The sequence below is a fragment of the Myxocyprinus asiaticus genome, chromosome 34 (assembly GCF_019703515.2).
Source record: "Myxocyprinus asiaticus isolate MX2 ecotype Aquarium Trade chromosome 34, UBuf_Myxa_2, whole genome shotgun sequence".
Lineage (NCBI taxonomy): Eukaryota > Metazoa > Chordata > Actinopteri > Cypriniformes > Catostomidae > Myxocyprinus > Myxocyprinus asiaticus.
Window position 1 is genome coordinate 20026996 of NC_059377.1, and position 19670 is coordinate 20046665.

Sequence of the window (19670 nt, forward strand, 5' to 3'; positions counted from 1 at the left end):
CAGTGTAGGATAACAGGAACAACTCTGTCTTTGTCCTTTTATTGGTTTGTATTACAGGCTGCTTTGAACTGAAGACTCCCCTGGTTTAATTTCTCATCAATTGAACAAGGTTATGATGTTGACATCTAGATGTCAGGATTAGTTACCCAACCCAATTGCCAGGTAAAGAGACACACAATGCACAAAACAAAATGACTGGCCTGTGAATAACTTGATTGCATAATTTAGATAAAAAATATTTTCAGATTTAGTTGTATCAATCCTTTATTTATTTGTAGCTTTTCTGACAACTAGATTCTCCAGCCAACTCCAGCCAACAATGTTAAGTTGTGATTTTTCAACTTGTACTAAAGTTGAATTAACAAGCATGTTTACCGTCTCAGCTTGCTTAAAAAAGTTATCTGAACAAACAAACCCTGTGTCTCAATCAGCTCCCTATGCCATGAATCAGTATATCATGAACACGAATTCGGGCACTGGTAAGGTTACTGATCCACTAAACATTGGGACACTTATGATTTAATCACCTATGACACCTCAACGAGCTCAGTGTTATTAACCCCAGCTGTATAAATGACACTATCATTCTTTTCCGTTAAAATATTCAAATGAACAGTGTTATTATAGCAGACAAATAGCATAAATAAAGAAATAAAAATATATTGGTCTGTATTTTAAACCTTATTTTAACAACTCAAATATTTAAAAGATTGTTTCAATTTCAAGTTAATTATGAATGAAAGACATTACAAACAACATCTCTTTTAAAGAAGAAATAAGGCTTTGACTCTCTAGTTTTACACTTGTGCTCATCATCTAACGATTTGAGAGACTTCAGAAGACATGATGATGTTTCTGGTAAGGGAACATAGTGAGCAACGATGCTCCCTGGTTTTTACGGTGCATTGTGCGATTTTGCGATTGAGAGCACTAAAATGGCCAGTGCCCTGACCACTGAAATGGGGAGCTGATTGAGAAGCACCCAAAGATTTTCTAGCTCCCAGCATGCATTGCAACATGAATAAATAATAAGGTTAGTGTTGTAGGCATATTTTTTTCTATTTGCCGATTTTATTTGTGCTGTTGTTGATGGTTTTGTCATCACTGTTAGTTAGGGTGACCAGATTCCTGCTTGTGGAAAATGGGACAGCCCCCTCCCAGCAAAAATGAAATTGACATATCCTTACCTAGGCACAGATTAATGTGATGTTAAGGGTGCATCCGCATCTGTAACTGTTGTCACCTTGTACATTTCGCTGGCAGCAATTTTTCTCAGTATGTGCTTGTCTTTCAAGAGTTTATCGTAAAATGCAGAGTAGTCCAGTCCAAAATTAAGACGTACGAAAAGCATTGCCTTCATGATTGTTACACTGAGTTGAGATTTATCCGGTGTCTATGCTGCATTCATTAATGAGAACACACGCTCCACAGATGTCGATGTCCCAGGCAGGCATAAAACAAACTCCACGACCTTGGCTAAGACTCTGAAGTTGATGGTCTTGCTCTCCAGCTCACGAAAAACGTCTGTCCATCTCTCAGACATGGGCTTCTTGTTCATGTTCCACTCAGTGATGCAACGAGTGAGAATGTTTTTCATGCAAGCCCATTCATCAAAGAGCGTGGTTTCGTCAATCAAACTGAGAGCAGGGATTCTGGAGCAGAAGTGCTCGAGGCTGCTCTGAATGTCTTTCCACTCTGGGATGTCTCTAAGTAGGGCCCACTAAAGTTTTTCTGTGTTCTCCAATGAGTGGCTCCAATTTTGGAGGTAATCCACCGATGCTGAATAAAAGTTTCTCACTGCACAAAAGAAATCATCCGCTCGCATGTCACCAGCTTCAACCAGGTCATCCAACTGCTTTTTAATGTCAGAGGGTATGAATGATTCCTCCAGCCTGGCCTGCAAGACTTTTCTCAGGTCATGAATATGCAAAGCCACTTCTGTGGCTGATATGTGGTCTTGCTCTGCTATCTCCAGTACATGGTTAAAAGTGGCTTTTTGCTTGAGTGCGAAGACAATCCAAAGTTTAATGTAAGGATCGCTGAAAATGTCTCTTAGAAACTTTGGGAATTTTTCTTGAGAAAGAAAGTATGCATGCAGACCATTGAAAATGTGTAGTATTCTTTCAAGAGCTGGACCAGGAGAGAGGTTGCATATGACAGCTTCAGATTTGGTGCGGGCAGAAGAAAATTTCGGATCATATAATTTCTTGATCAATTTTGCAGTGCAGTCAGCTGACCGAAAATTATGACCGTGCTCAACAGAATGATAAGCAGAAAGTCCTTCACTTGAGTGCAACTTGTCAGATCCTGAACATTGTGTGGCACACTTACTTTTAGCAGCATCCACATGCTTTTTTGTATGAACATGCTGCGCAATGTCGGTGCAGCCTCCATGGGCGATGGAAAACAAGCTCCACAAATCTTTCCAGCCGCAATTTCATCTGAGTGCTCTATCAAACTAACTCTTCAATCAGCTCACTAGCTGGACATTTATTGATAGGGGATTGTGATTGGATAGTTTAATCCAATCATATACTTCAAAGAACACCGTGTGATTTTATTGGTTTTACAAGCCGTATCCTTGACTAACTTTGATTAGAATACTCACGTGACTGAGAAAGCTGCATTGGCAATAGAGAAATTTTAGGTGAGGGGAAATATGGGACACAACATGATTTTTTCAGAATAAGTTGGGACACTAGAAAAAGTGCTTATATACAGGACTGTCCTGGGAAAAACGGGATGGCTGGCCACCCTACTGTTAGTTAATAGTATGGTGGTGTTAAGAGCTTATCTTTTAATTAAAGGTGCACTCAGTAACTTTTGCATTTGTGCCATCTTGGACCTACAGTGACACCTAGCTCAAGTCACCCATGATTATTTTACTCCAAGAGTGAATGTGTCCAATATCAAGGTGGTTACTGAGATGAAGCGAGTAGTATTTGGCTGGTCATGTGATTCTAACATGGCAGCCCCCATGAGGAGACCCTCTCCATGTTGAATAAAACAGCTTTTATAAGGTTACTGATATGACTGGAGTATTCATCTCATGTGATTGCTCATGATTTTATATGTATGTTTCAAAATGACTATTAATTTATTTATGAGTAAAACTTTTTTAATGAGGAAAAAATGTAATGATGTTTGTTGAGTATCACCAGTACTGAGGTTTGTTTGTCAAGTGTTAAAAAAACTATGTGCCTCCCATCAAACTATTTTTCTCCCCAATTTGGAATGCCCAATTCCCAATATGCTCTAAGTCCTCGTGGTTGCGTAGGTGGCATAGTAACTTGCCTCAGTTTGGGTGGTGGAGGACTAATCTCAGTTGCTTCCGAGTCTGAGACCTTCAATCCGCACATCTTATCACGTGGCTAATTGAGCGCGTTACCACGGTGATGTAGCACGTAATGCTATACTCCGTGGTATCCATGCACAACTCACTACGTGCCCCACCGAGAGCAAGAACCACACATTATAGCAACCACGAGGAGGTTACCCCATGTGACTCTACCCTCCCTAGCAACCAAGACAATTTGGTTGCTTAGAAGACCTGGCTTGAGTCACTCAGCACGCCCTGGATTTGAACTGGATTCGAACTCACGACTCCAGGGGTGGTAGTCAGCTACCCAGGCCCGCCACTCCCATCAAACTATTAAATTTCCAGACTTTGCCTCTAAAGAAGTGTGCATCCTGCAGTGCAAAGATTGCAGGGGTTAACTGATATAAAATAAATTAAATAAATAATAAAATCAAATTCACTGAACCTGGATGCCACAATATTTAAGTTATATAAACAAAACCTGTTAAATCCACATTACTCAAAATCAGTGGCGGCCTGTGCATTTTAAGTCTTGGCCTTCAGTGCAATTCATGCCATTAAGAAAACACTGTTTCACAATTAATAAGACACCCTATGCCTAATAATTGCAGCCAAATAATAATACTAACTGATATTTTAAAACATGTCCACTCACGAAAGCCAAAACCAAGAAGGTCTAATACCAGGACAAATCTATCTAATAATATTAGATGCAGTCTAAATGTTGCTTGCTGTAATTTTTGATTTGTAAGGGTATGGTTACTTTTCAAAACTTAAACTGACACTGAATGCTCCAGCCAGCCTAATTTACACTTAGAAAACTCCTGATGTTGCTATAACAATGCAAAAAGCACTTACCAATTTACTTGAAGTGAAAATCAGCCCTCCTTTCCTGTTTACATCTCAGGTTTTTAAATCCATAAGGATCTCTTTCTCAGTGGCGATAGCGGCAGTGATGACAGCTGACTCGTCAGCAAGATCTCGTGCTCTTCGCTTTCAAATTACGTACATCACTTAAAGTGTGATTGCGTCACTCAAGGCCAGCTAGAAGGCCTCGACTGGGACATATCCTAAAGACCACACCCACCAAGAACAAATAAATCAATCTGATTGGCTGATGAACCTGACAATCTGACTTTAGATGCCTATTCACTGCACTGTTGAGGGATTCTGCAGAAATTCTGAAGGCCTGAAGGGGTGGAGCTCAGACTCACGCTCTGCGTTGGCTAAAGTGCTTGGCTTTGGGCATGCGATTTGTGAACCAGTCATCACGCATCACTTGTAAGGATCAAGGAATAAATTCTGATTGGATAAATTATTTGTTGTTTGCTATTCGTTTTTAGATGAATTAGGAGTGGAAAGAGATTGAAAATAAATAGGCAAAAAGGTGAATGAGAATGAAAGGATGAAAAAATATTTATTTATTAGACATGTTAGGCCAGCAGAGAAGGCTTTGCTGGCCCTGAGAATTCACCACTGCTCAAAATAAACTGTTTTGTCAATGGATTATTTAGTTGTCTCAACAAAACTTCTTAAGTTGAAACTGATTTTTTAAATAATGTAGCTTGAGTCTTGACTAAGTTAAGTCAGCACATTTTTTTTACAGTGTATTTGTTTGCCAGCTGAAATTATGCTAGGAAAATTTATGTCATACAAATATTTATGTTTAAAAAAAAAAAAAAGATGTAGTGTGTTATTCCTGTGCCACTAGCATCACCAAATGGAATGGCGAACAGATTTCCTGAACACCACCAATCTGCCATTGGCCGATAAAAAGATAGTCCTGCCCCAATCTCACGGCATTGGTCGATAATGATGTTATGTCGAGCTGGTCATGATGCTTAAACTGACAGAGCAATGTTTTGATATCTCACAGAGCCAAAGTGGACTCTACAAATGGCTTGTACAGTAGTTGTCTCTAAATATTAAGCTGGGAAGTCCTTTAACATTAAATTACATACATAACCTTTAACTCAGGAGATGAGAAGAAAAGCTTATACAAACATATTCAAACACATGAAAATGAGGGAAATCTTGGAAATCACTTCAAGACAAGTGGATAAGCTGAGGATGGCCTTCATCTTAGCAAGCATGAGTTAGCAGCTTTTCCAGACATATGGCTCAGACGAGAAAGTTCGGAAGAAATCCTCTTGTAATAATTTGGCACAGGCTGCCTTCCACTTTCCACAATACACTTGAAACGAAATGTGAGGGATGGCCCCGTTAATCAAGCAAAAATCTCTTTTTAGTGTGAATCGGCCTTTGATCAAACAAGAGCTTCGATGAAGGATGTGAACATAGCATGTGAATCAGGAAAGTGTTTCCCAGAGAGAGTCAAACTCAAACCTTTTCCTCTTTTTTTTTTTTTTTTTTTTTTTTTTTTTAGCAGTTTGGGCTATGGTAATGTGAGATACAGTGTACCTTTTACGCAAAGGAATAAGAGTGGGCCTTGGAGATTTAGACAAATAGCACACTGATCTTGATTGCAAAGTGCAAGACACGGGACATTTTGAGACGAGACAAACAAATTGCAGGAAACAAAGTTTGCAGGTGGAATGGCCTCCTTAATCAGAGAAAAATCTCCAGCTAGAGGCAAAACCAGCGAGACTGTATGTTTTTCTTGAGGACCATTCGAAAGCATGATCAAAGCACTCAACGGCTCCAGCAAAATTAGCGCACAGGCAGCAAGCCACTTGAAGATGAATATCACATCGTTTCCTAACACATGGGAAAGTTCTTTCATTTATTTTCTGTAAAAAATAAAAATGTTTCTCTTTAGAACACTGACCATAGGGCAGGAAGCAGCACTTGGATCAGGTAAGACAGTGTCGCCTATTGGCACGTCAGATCTTACAATTGCTCTGGTTTGCATTAGTGAAATTGTAAAAAAAAAAGAAAACAGGGATTTTATGGAAAATGCTGAAGAAAGGAAAAGTAAGAACTAGTGTGTAATCAATTTTAAGTCACATTAAACCCCCTAATGTATAAACTTAAGAAACACATAATAATGAAATCAATAAGAAATTGGAAAGTGTTTTGATTACCCTGTTGAAAAGACCAGCATGTTATGTTTGGGCTGCTGGTGTGCTGATGTCCCTGCCAGGCTTCTTAACTAGCTTAACCAGCAAACATGTCTTAGTCAACTAGCTTAATCAGACAAACCTCACTTGTTGGCCAGCATTTGTTGCTAGTGAACAACATGGCTATGCTTGTCCACCAGCCAGACCAGCACCAATCCAGCATTAACCAACTTGGACCAGCACGACAATTCATACTGGTCCAAGTTGGTCTTTTTAGCTGGTTAAAATGTTAATGTCAAAAACCTTACAACTGATTGAAGGGATACCAGTCTGCTAATAAACAGCTCGGAAACACCATTGGATGAGTTGAGGTCTTGGGAAAGTTTTGAGTGCAGATTCTGAAGGAACATAGTTTCCAGCTTATTTAAAGTCAGAATGTTCTTTTTTTTTTTCATTTCAAGTGCTAGCATATGCAAAAGGTCAAGGTGCCTGCATCAAGAGCCAGTTCTCCATGCTGACATGAATCTCATCCTTGCTGTGGTTAGGGGAGAACACAAACAGTCTGTTGTGTTTGGGAGCTGTTTGGTGCATGACCCATCTGAGTGCTCTCATGTTTGGCCAGATTGACAAGCTCCTCCTTCATTCTGTCACACCAAACAGCCCAGAGATATGGGGTTTACTGGGCAATGTTAAAGCATGAGCTGTGGAGAAGGGGAAATTTAAATGATAATTGTCAGAATTCTGGATGCTTTTGAAAGAGGAACTTTCAGAACAGGATGTGATAGGATAACATGGAATGAGACTTAACAGCAACTGAGTGATGACTTAAATCATACAAGTCTGTGATTAATAAGTACAGCTCTGATTACTAAAATGTTCCACAATAGCTGCCATCTATGGCGCCCAGTTCCTGCACCATGTGTCATCTGACTAATCGCTCATCAATGGCAGCAGATAGGGCAAAATATAAATCAATTTTATGCTATAAACAGCCCTCCAAATAATATATTGAAATCCTTATATATATATATATATATATATATATATATATATATATATACACACACACACAGTACTGTGCAAAAGTTTAAGGCACTTAAGATGTTTCAAAAAACATTTGTCTTAAGATGGTTATTTATATCTTCAGCTTTAGTGTGTCAGTAGGAAATATACATTTTAGACTCCCAAAAATTCCTTTTGCAAATAGAATAGAACAGAAGAACAGGGAGCCCTGCAACAGATGGCATGGCCCCCACAGAGCCCCCAACTGAACATTGAGACATTCATTACATGAAGAGACATAAGCCATTGAGACAGCCTAAATACATAGAAGAACTGTGGCAAATTCTCCAAGAAGCTTGGAACATCCTGTCTGCCAACAACCAAGAAAAAATGTCCAGGTGTACCTAAGAGAATTGGTGCTGTTTTGAAAGCAAAGGTGGTCACACCAAATATTGATTTAGCTTTTTTTTTTTTTTTATGTTTCTAGATTTTGTATGTCGTTTATTGATAAATGAAAACTATTTATGGCATTATTTTTGAAGACATCCTCACTATGCAAAATTTTTTCACAAGTGCCTAAAACTTTTGCACAGTACTGTACATATATATATATATATATATATATATATATATATATATATATATATATATATATTAATGGCTATCAATGGGGAAACATGCTTTATGGCACCTTATGGTGTAGTTGTGGCACCTAACAGCAGAGGCTAATGACGTGATGCTAAGCAGCCAATTCCTGTCTACTCAAGTACTTGCAGCCTCAAGGTTTATCATGTTGTGCATTTTGTGATGCTATTTTGCTCACTACAATTGTACAAAGTGGTTATCTGAGTTTCCGTAGCCTTTCTGTCAGCTCAAACCAGTCAAGCCATTCTCCGTTGACCTCTCTCATCAACAAGGTGTTTCCGTTCACAGAACTGCCGCTCACTGGATGTTTTTGTTTTTGGCACCATTCTGAGTAAACTGTAGAGACTGTTGTGCGGTAAAATCCAAGGAGATCAGCAGTTACAGAAATTTTAAACCAACAATCAGGCACTAACAATCATGCCACAGTCGAAATCACTGAGATCGCTTTTTTCCCCATTCTGATGGTTGATATGAACATTAACTAAAGCTCCTGACCTGTATCTGAATTATGTTATGCATTGCACAGATGCAACATGATTGGCTGATTAGATAATTGCATGAATAAGTAAGTGTACAGGTGTTCCTAATAAAGTGTTCAGTGAGTGAATGTCAGTCATAGGTCTTTCGCTGCTGCGTTGGGGCTTGTTGTTCCAGTGTCTCACCTATTCATTATTATAGGCTGTTATAACATAATCTTTTACATTAAGTACAAAAGATGACATGAACAAAATATAATGCATCATATTTTGTCATCATGTGAAGACTTACTGTCCAACTCAATGAAAGAATGCTCAGAAAGTGCTTTTCTCTGCGGTTCAACCGCGGTTGGCTTGACTGGAGATGCCATAACCATTGCGGTTTTAAAACACAATATTAATGTCACAGAATTCTGAGTAAAAAAATAAATTGTAGATTGCTACGAAATCAAATTGCACATGCTCATGTCTAAACTGTTTTGCGATTAATTGCGCAGCCCTACTTTATTTCCATTTTAATGTATGTTAAACTTTATTTCAAATTAAGAGTAAATTCAGTGTGATTAATATACAAATCTAAAAAAGAATGCCTTAAATTAACACAATGAATTATGCCCCCTGAAACGTATGTACATTTCGTGATAAGGAATTTCAAGCTTGAAGTGCCACCTTCATGTTTTTGCGACTTGCAGTCAGAAGGGGGCAGTCAGCACAACTCAAGCTGTACAGATAATGTGCAGCTGTACAGATAATAAATAAAGGATTGTTTTGAAAAGCATATTATTTTAATTTGTATTTTTTTCAATGATTGCCTGCGGGAAAAAACACTATATAGGGGTGCCATAGTTTAAAAAGTTTGGAAACCACTTGTCTAATCAATGCTTTACTTGTCTCTTCTTGTATGACTGTTTCTGCATTGGAAGACACAACCGCAGCACAATCACCATGACAGAACCACACAACTTTTTACATTCAAGAGGAACCCACTGAAGTAAAGAGAAGATGAGTATGTGTAATGTATCTCTAGAACAACTTACTAAAGAGTGCCAGAGACAACTGAGCTAATGTCAGTAGTGCTCCCATTTTCCTTTAGAAGTTGGAGGAAAAACTGGGAACACATGTAAAAAAATATTATCTAAGACTTAAGCTGGAGTAAATAACCCCCAAAGCCTTATTCCCATCCCTGTTGTCACAGACCATTGATCAACCCTTCCCATAATGTGAGAAAAGAGGTTAAAAATGTTTATATGAGAGGACAAAGACAAAGATATAACTGGAGTTTTATTTTAAGTATTTGACCCAGCGAGGAACTAGCACTCCTCAGGTTTTTGCTGCAATCTTGGAATCCCTCATCAGTTTGGCTCCCAGATGCTGAACAAGGGACTTATGTGAACGCATCCAATTAAAAAAACAGTCCTCCAATTAAGTTTCAACTGGTTCCATTGTGCAGGTAGAACTAAACCAAACAAGGCCATAAGTGCATCCATCTGGACTTCTGCTCTTATTTTGATATTCTGTCATCGGCTTCATTGTTTTCAACATTTTCTTTGGAAAAGAAGTGCAAGATTTAAGAACATCTTGCACACAAATAAAGATTTTATTCCGCGAAACAGAAAGTAAACACACTCTACTCTGGCTCTCAGATAAAACCAAAAAAGTTTCCCTTTTGTTCCCCAAAATTCACATTCTGTTGTTGTGCTAAATCCTCTTTGAAGCTTCTAGAATCCTTTTACAGTGCTTTCTTCAAACCTACTCTTGCACAAATAATACTTTTGAGTCACAGATTTTGACCCAAGGCATTCTTGTTTTCACTATGCCAAACCATGCATCACTGTTTCATCACAGACATCAGCCAGATCAAATATACCGAAGTATAGAGTAATGGTTCATGCAGAAGAGGATGTGGGAAGGGTGAAGGACAGATACAGACAGAAAGAGAGAGAGAGAGAGAGAGAGAGAGAGAGAGAGAGAGAACACAAAAGAGAGAAATGTGCCCCGCAGATGCCAAATAATGTCTCAGATCTTACTCCTTCAGACTATTTACCCCATTTGAAATTTGTGTTTTACTGGTCCAGGCTGGTGTATGTTAGTTTGGTGATGGTCTGGCTGGTGGACCAGAATACCCATGCTTTTTTACCATATTGTTCCAAACCCATATGACTTTCCTTACTTGGAACACAAAATGAGATTTTAGGCAGAATGTTAGGGATTGACAGCCACAGTAACCATTCACTTTCATTGTATGGTACAAAAAGATGCAATGAAAGTCAATGAGGCTGTCAGTCCCTAATATTCTGCCCAATATCTCCGTTTGTGTTCTACAGGAAAAAGAAAGTCATATGGAATAATATTAGGGTGAGTAAACAATTTGTAACTATACCTTTAGGAGTCCAGGTGGAGACACCAGCACACGAGCATCCCATTCCGGGCACCAGCACCCAAAACCCAACATACTGCACAGTACTATGCGCTGGTGACTAGCAATGCTGGTCTTTTCAGCAGCTTGTTTCATTTACATACATCTGGGGTCAAGAAAACTCATACCGACCAAAGTTCTCTCTACATCCTATATCACCTAAGGCAGGAAAGCACATGTTTGCACTCCCTCTATCAGTCTGCCCGGCCTCTCTCTGGAAGCATGACACTGATAAGAGTGCTTTAGAATCTGATTGTGGAGACGTTCACTGGGGCCTAGAAATGACAGAGAGGCTGCTGAAAGAGCTGATACTGCGCAAAAGGAAAAATAATAACAGCCGCTTGCCAAGCTTCCACATTTCCCTCTACTGCCAACGGAACGGAAAAACTCGTCGACGTCCAGTGCATTTTCAAAAGCCAGGGCAGAGCAAATGAGGGAATGCAGTGAAGAGGGTAATGTGAAAATGAAAGACTGGGAAGACAAGACAAATAGATAGAAAGATAGATAGGTACTTTATTGATCCCTGAAGAGAAATTTAGTAAAACTGCAAGATTAGGGGGAAGCCAAAGTATGACTTAAGGAACAAAAGGTTGAGGATAGAGATGCTGGTTATTGTTTCTTTCTGTTTTCTCTAAGCTTATGGTTGCTCGGTGTGGAAAGTAGACCAATCATACAGACAACACATGTTCACATAGTTGGAAGTGATTTATGATATTCAAAATCCGTTCTGATTCTAAGCCAAGATCTGTGCTGCGGTCATCAGACTTAAAGTAAATCTGTTAATTTCGGCAAGCATGTGCTTATTTGAGAATAACACAATAGACACATCTGTTTAGGGAAGTCAAACAGTCTGATGAGATCCTTAGCAAAAGAATACCCTAGTGGTCACCTTGTCACCTTGATTGTTTAGATTGGTTTGATAGTATAGCATTTCCTCTTACCACAGTTCCAACAGAGCAATTATTCAGAAAGCCCTTGGAATAAACCCATTGGTAACACAGTCAGGCACTTGCTTTTCCTGGAGAATAAGAGGTATTCTTCTTCATTTCCTGTTTAAAGTGAACACCAAATATAGGCATTATAAAGACTGCCATACAACTGATGAGAAGAACCTTTCTTTCTACAAAGATGAGTTCAAAATAACAGAGTATCACATGGTTGTATGCCAAACAAAGTGAATGAAATACACTCACTGAGCACATTATTAAGAACGCTATGGTCCTAATAAAGTTCCCGACATGGTCTTCTGAAGTTGTAGCCCAGCCGCCTCAAGGTTCGAGGTGTTGTGCATTCTAAGATGCTATTCTGCTCACTACAGTTGTACAGAGTGGTTATCTGAGTTACAGTAGCTTTTCTGTCAGCTCGAACCAGTCTGGTCATTCTCCATTGACCTTTCTCATCAACAAGGAGTTTTGTCTGCAGAACTGCCTGCTCACTGAATTTTTGTTTTGTTTTTGGCACCATTCTGAGGAAACTCTAGAGACTGTTGTGCGTGAAAATTACAGGAGATTAGCAGTTTCAGAAATACTCAAACCAGCCCGTATGGCACCAACAATCATGCCACGTTCGAAATCACGGAGATCACATTTTTCCCCATTCAGATGGTTGATGTGAACATTAACAGAAGCTCCTGACCCGTAAATGCATGATTTTATGCACTGCATTGCTGCCAAACGATTGGCTGATTAGATAATTGCATGAATAAGTAGGTGTACATGTGTTTCTAATAAAGTGCTCAGTGAGTGTAAATAGACACGGTTTGATAGTGAAGAATTTCAGACTGATCACACAGTGAATTCTGCAAAGGTAGGTTAAGAGTTCTTCAGCTGAAATCAGTCTGTGCTTACTGAATTTCTACTTACTGCTCCCCTTGTTGCCAAAGATGGAAGTATGGACAAGAGGCGCTCTAGATTCAGGTGAAATGTCCACATAGTGCTGTCAAAAGCAAGTTTTTTTGTTGTTGTTGTAAATGATGTAATATAGTCAACAGGAATGCATATTTTATTAACTCTACCTAACCCAACCCAAATCCCTCTATCCTCTAACTCAAACCACAACATTAAACCTAACCATCAGTGCAGTAAAAATGTGCTTTTAGAGGGAAAACCGTGCTCACCATTGTTTATGTTCACTCGATTACTTCCTGGATTCCATGGAACCAGAACCTATGTCATGGAGGTTACTCTTGGAGGTAGCACTAGAGAGAAGTGGACTCATGCTTGAATTCATGGAAAAATGTCTGATGGAGGATGGCACTTGTCAAGTTGATTTTAGGGTACATGAACTTTGGGAAGCAACATATCGATTTCCCTTGTGATCATATTGAGTATTTCCTCTTACTACAGTTCCAAAAGAGCAAGTAAAAAAAAAAAAAAAAAAACCCTTGGAATAAACCAATTGCTCTAAACAAATTACCTCCCCTTTCCTTTATGTGCTTGCACTTCCTTTCCTGTCCAGACCAATTCATGCACAACCCATTGGAACCAAACCTCATGCAACAGAATGTTTGAATGGTCCATTTTTCCCTGGCATTATGGCCTAACCTCTGAGATGCTCTAATCGGTAGTGCAGGCTAAGTACATTGCTGATTGCAGAGGAGGCTTATGCCAAAGTGCTGTTTCCGACAGCTTTAAGGGTAATTCCTCATTCATTGTTTTGCCTTAGTCTGTTATACCTTAAGTGGAAACTAGGTGGAATAACCGGTGAAGCAGCACCCTATCACACAGACTTTGAGGAAAAGCACTGTTCCTCAAAGGAATGAACTCCTTGCCTTGTAGCACCGTGGGCCTGGACTGTTTTTCTTCTCTCTTGGTGAGCGAAAAACATCTAGAAACAAATGGTAATGGTGAGAGACGGGGGCGTGAGTTCCCGGAAGGTAACAGTCGGGTGTTTGCTTTTCCTGGAGAATGAGTGGTATTCTCCTTCATTTCCTGTTTAAAGTGAACACCAAATATAGGATATATGAAGATCACCACACAGCTGATGAAAAGTACCTTTCTACTAACAGAGATGGGTTCAGAATAACAGATTAGCTCATGCTGTATGCCAATCAAAGTGAATGAAAAGAACTACATTATATACAAATAACAAAAAATTGCCAGTAATTGTGATCCTTTAATTGCCACATGCAAATGGTTAACAATGAAAGAAAAGAGGTCTTTGTCTTTAAAATACTTCTCTCTCACATGCATTTACAGCAGCATTGGCAGGGTCAGTCAGAGAACCTGTGTGCGTTTTTCAAGCTGTCTTTTAACAGGGTTTCTGGTTGTACTGTCAAGGTCAGCAACCGTGCCCTCTAGAGGCACTACATTAAAATACCTGTGTGGAGACAGGACTAGTCCTCTAACAAAAGTAGAGGGGAAAAAAATCTTGGTTGGTACCCAGTTGTACACATCAGACAAGCAATTATGTAATTCTAGGAATTATAAATAAGAGTAAAAAAAAATAATAACAACAATAATAATAATAAAAATAAAAAAAAAAGCAGGCAAAGGATATGGATGTGTTTACACCAAGTGAACTATGCTGGTCTTCCAGCTTGGCTAGCAGAAAAGCACCACCATCCCCTCTAAAACCAGAAAAACAGATCAGCTTTGCCTGGATGGGAGACCAGCTGAGACCAGAAAATCACTTGGGCTGGTTTCAGCTGTTTTTTCAGTAGGGAAGACACATCCATATGACAGTGCATGACAATCAAAATATGTAATTAGTTTGACACGCAATAATTCTGTCCATCTTTAGAAACATATACATTTATTCATTTGTCTTTGGTAAAGGTTTGCTGGCCACAAATATCAAGACAATCACCTCTTATAAATTCAAACTAAACATTCAACCTATTTGTGTGTTCACCATCTACCATATGCTTCTCAGTCTGCAATGGGCCATCTCCTCTGTCTAGTCTATTCCACCGATTGAGAATGAGTAATGAATTTAGTATCATTCACCTCTGTATAGCATAGTTAATAAATAAATAAAATAAAAACTCAAATGGGAACTGAAACAGCAGCAAGGTATTACAAGCTGAATGAAACAGATATCCAAAATGGTTCGGATAGAAGCTTTGCTTTTTTATTTATTTTATATGGCTTCTCCAGGGCTCACATCTACAATAAAATCTTTCAAGTCTGCCTTAACTTCAGCTATAGGAATCTAAAGCAAGGGGAAATGTTCCTGTCTCTCCTGGATTGACATATTTTTGGTATTTAATAGCTTATAATCCTGATTCAGTAAGTTAAAATCGTCCAGAATTAACAAGGTAGATGGTTGAACAACAGGTACAATTTTACACACCGGCACTGATTATGAATTGTCCATATATAAAAGCCCCAGTCAGGTTGGTTGGAGTTGTGTAATGTGATAAAGAAAGAAATGCATTTCATCAGGCCGAGCCTGGCAGAGCCAACCACCATCATAAAAAGCAGTCAGCGGATTTATTGGGCCATCCTAAAGGTGGGCATCCAGGTTACAGCAGGGGCTTGCCATTTTGATTTTACACTACCAAAGAAATGTGCATGTGGGGAGAAGGGTCAAAGTGTGTGTGAGAGGGAGTGAGGTGTTTGGTGGATTGGAGCTATTGCTGTAATTGCTGTTTAATAGATGGGACGCTATCTACTACATCTCCTGATAAAAAGACCAGATGAGACACCATCCTCACAATATCACATTGTACATTAAATCTGACTTTTCTATCCTCAGAGCTAAGCACATACTAAACACATACAGACATCCCATCTAGAAGCTTTGGATTATCTCCAATTTAAGGAATCAGGGGTGTGTGTGATGATGAAAAGGCCTGTCTGTGGAGTGTCTCAGGCACATTTCTCTAGTCTCAGCATCAGATGGCACACCCACAGACTGTCCACAGTTCACTGACCGTCTGATGGATGTTGCACACAAAACTGCACACTTTCTCAATCTAGTAAGCACTTATCTGATTGGCTTACTTTGAGTAGGAGCACACAGGTTCTTATAATCAGACCTTTGGGTTTACAAGGTCCAGGATGATACAATAAGCACTTTTGAGAATGAAATTACTGGATTTGTCAAAGTTTACCAGGTAAGCTTTAGTAGCAAGAAATTTAGTAGCAAATTAACTGGCTATACGCTAGTAGAACTGTATTTTCTGCTTTGTTTTCCAAATTGTGTGTGTGACAAAGTCTGTCCTTATTATTTTTGGACAGACAGAAATTCTGATCACAGAGTCAAAGACACATTTTCTGCTATTTATTCATGTGTTTTCTGTACAAAAGTTAGCAGAGACTAACACACCATTATTTAAATAAAAATCTGTCTATTACTTCAGTATAACCCTGCCTGTCCCAAAATGTCATGTAAAAATGAAACAAACTGTGGTTGGCTGCATTAAACTTTAGCCAGATGGCCTCTTCCTGTCCAAGTGGGCGTTTTTTGGCCAGAATAAGCTTTATTATGGACCAGACCTTATGATGCTGAGTCAGATTGGTCTGGCTACACAATTCTTTTTTTTTTCTTCCTCAGACCTCAGTTCATTTATACCACATCTCTGAGGCTTGTGTAAAAGTGGTAGCCGCAAGCTGCGTTCACGCGCAGGTTCACAGTCAGACCGAAATTGCCTTTCCTCATGAAAGCCATCATGTTGAGGTGCCAAATGTTTTTAGAGAATGCCGTCTTTTCCAGACTAGGTCTGTTTCAGTTCTGTAGAAGCTGGGCCTTGCGACTCAGACACGAAAAAAAGGATTATTGAATACTATTCCCCAGTGCTCTTGGTGAAGAATGTATTATGAAAGCACATTCCCTTCTCTCTCCCAGTCCTCTCTCACTCTCTTCTGAAATTAAGACAGCAGCAAGGAGCTCATACCAAGTGTAGCAGTTGATTATGTGTAGACAGCATAACAAAAAAGACATTATTTGGCATATTATGACTAAGCAGCATGTCAAAAGTTTTATTTATTTATTTTTTATTTATTTTTGAGGGGGAGGGATGTGGAGCTGAGCAATTAATTAGCTACACTGCAAAATAATATTCTTAATCAGTATTTTTTTTCTAATAAAAAAATAATAATCTAGACATCCTTTAAACAAGATACATTTACTTGAGAAGCATAATTACATAAGACTTTAAGTTTTGAGAGAAAGGTTTTGATTTCTCATTTCAGAGAAATCGAAAATAAAATTAAAATGTTTATGCTTAAAATAATTTTTTTTTTTATATTAACATAATGTTAGATTTATCTGAAAACAAGATCTAAAGCCTAACGCTACAAACCTTTCATTTATGTGATTTTGCTTCTCAAGTAAATAAATGCTGTTTAAGGATGTTTATATATGTTCTTACTGGAAAACAAGACAAAATACTGAGTAAGAAAATAATTTTTTGCATTGTAAAAACAGATTAAAAAGCAGTCCTAGCCTTCTTTATTAAAGTCAACATGAAATACTGTTTTAAACACATTTTATGTCCTTAATCTGAGTTAAACACGATATTCAAGGCGGGACTTGATTTAATTTTTCAGGAACTGATTGGATCATGAAAAGTGGACGTTAACATACCAAAATCAGGTGGTTGGAGGGGAGGGTTGAAAAAGTAAGTGGGATTTATGATATCACCTATAAAGGAAAGTAATCTTAAAGGCGGACTAAGTTATATTTAGATAAAAGATTACAAAGCCAAACTTTCTTTTTATTTGGAATAACTTCCATCAATTGTGCACAATAGGATGAGGAACATGCATTAGTACACTGGTTTAATGTACTATTGCAACTTCTGAAATTGACTATGTCTGACAGATGGTCAGAACACATCACTTTTAGAAGCTAAGTATTAGGCGGGACTTGGGACCACTGTGGGCAGGGCCACATTTAATCGAGTGCCGTTGGTGCGCAACAGAGTGCAGACCAAACAGTCCCAGGTGTCAGTGAGAGTGGGGCTGCTATTCAGTTATATAACTCTCTCCCTCTCTCATTCCACAACTCCAAAACAGCTGTGCATGACTCTACTACAATACCTGAAGTAGACAACCTATTCAGCCACAAGGCTAACATATAAAGACATACAACCAGCACCAGCATAATCACAAACAGCACTAGTAGCCACATGGGCTCTGTTTAAAAATCCATGCAGAGTATTGTACAGAGATTAATGGGGGGGGGGGGGGGTGAACACTAAAAACACTTTGTTAATCTGTGCATAGTATTACTCAATGCCTTGTGTGCAGCAAAGCAGTGAGAATTATGTTGGTCTCATGATTGAGATGTAAACCCATCTGTTTTTCCTCTCTCTTTTGCTTTTGGCTCCATCGCCATGGCTTACGGCAATGGGATATGAAAAACATTTTGAGATGACATGCCTGCTCCTTGAGGGATGGAAAATAAAAGTTTCAGATATGAACTTACCTCACCCTTCAGCTTGAGGAAGAATCTCAGGGGAACCTCAATTTCTTCGGCAGGTAATATCGGCAGGTGGTTTCTTTTCTGGGTCTCTTCTTCAGACTGTCATCTCTTGAGAAGTAACAAAGATGTGCCAGGAACCAAACAGACAAGGAAGTCTTGGGAATGTCTTGGCACTTGTTCACAGTCAAATATCGTTTGCATACGCACAGAAAAAAGAACAAAAATATATGGAAAGTTCTTGTTGTCAATGGCAGGTGCCAGTCTGGTATTTGTTCTTATTTCTGTCTCTAGCGAAAATTAAGTCCATATGCTTTCGCAGTGAAAGGGAAAAAGTCCTCGTAGTGTTGTCTCCAAGCTGGATACAAGTAGGCTTCAGACGCACCTTCTGAATCTCTGTGCACTCTCACAGGGTGGAAAGTAGGAGGGAGAGAGAGGGAGAGGGAGAGGGAGAGAGTAAGTGTGAGAGGCAGGGTACTCAACTTCACTGACTCCAGGCAGGGAGAGGTCCTTCTTACAGGGCTTTTAACTAGGGGCAAAGCACCTGGAAGCTCCGGTCTCCCAGGCTCTTTTTTTGATCCCCCTCTTTAAGTACTTTTTTCCAAACAGAGAGAGAGTGGATTGTTTCTCTGGTTCCCTCCATACAAAAGGCAAGTGTCTGTGGCCAGGCAGAATAAGGAAGCAGTTTAGAGGATGGGGTGGGGTAGGTGGAGTAAAAGGGATGGATTTGAAACGTTCAGTTGCACCTCAAACACCCCTCCTCTTTTCCCAGTAACTATTTAAGCCCTTGTTTTCCCACCCTCAACACAAACATCTGCAAACAAATGCTTGCACTCATACAAACAGACAAATCTTTCCCAGAAACCACCTTTGGAAAATTCAGACAGTGCTGGCAAAGCTTGCAGTGCATTGATTTCACTAGGGCTAATGCATTCTTTCTCATACAAAACAGCTCAAATTTTCTGTCCTAAACGGTCCAAAACGAGATTGTAAGCACGTGTGCACCAATAAGTACAGTGGAAGTCTGTTTTTGTGTAATCTTGCCAGACTCTCAGTCAATTAAAGTAATCAGTTTATGAGATGAGATTAAATTTCTTGGCTGACTGATCAAGATTTATAACAATTCTCCAGTTGAAAACGAACCTTTCTCAGCTGAATCGGTACCACAATTTATACAAATGCTTAATTCAGAAAGTGTAAAGCAGCAGTTTGAGTGTATGATAAGAGTTATACATTAGCACAGTTAATAGCCACTATTACCCATTTCAAATTCATCTTGGACAAAAATTACAAACCTCCCTCGATTTAAAGATCTTGAGTAATTATGTGAACGGCTGTATGAAAAAGCGATGTTATAGAATTACTTCTGTCTGTATAGTTCACCCAGAAAAGAAAACATTTCCCTCATGTTGTTTCAAACCCAT

The 19670-nt window shown here is 39.1% G+C and overlaps 1 protein-coding gene across 2 annotated transcripts in view; it reads right to left on the bottom strand.

Moving 5' to 3' along the window:
- Positions 1-18903, bottom strand: part of LOC127425505 (collagen alpha-2(VIII) chain-like) — an 81784-nt gene extending 62881 nt beyond the window's left edge. Inside the window, exon 1 of one of the 2 annotated variants that reach the window (XM_051671573.1) lies at positions 18258-18903. The gene's annotated coding sequence lies outside the window, so the exon portion shown is untranslated. Of the gene's footprint in view, positions 1-18252 lie in introns of both variants that reach the window. The other variant, XM_051671572.1, reaches the window with a different exon arrangement.
- Positions 18904-19670: the final 767 nt, after the last annotated feature.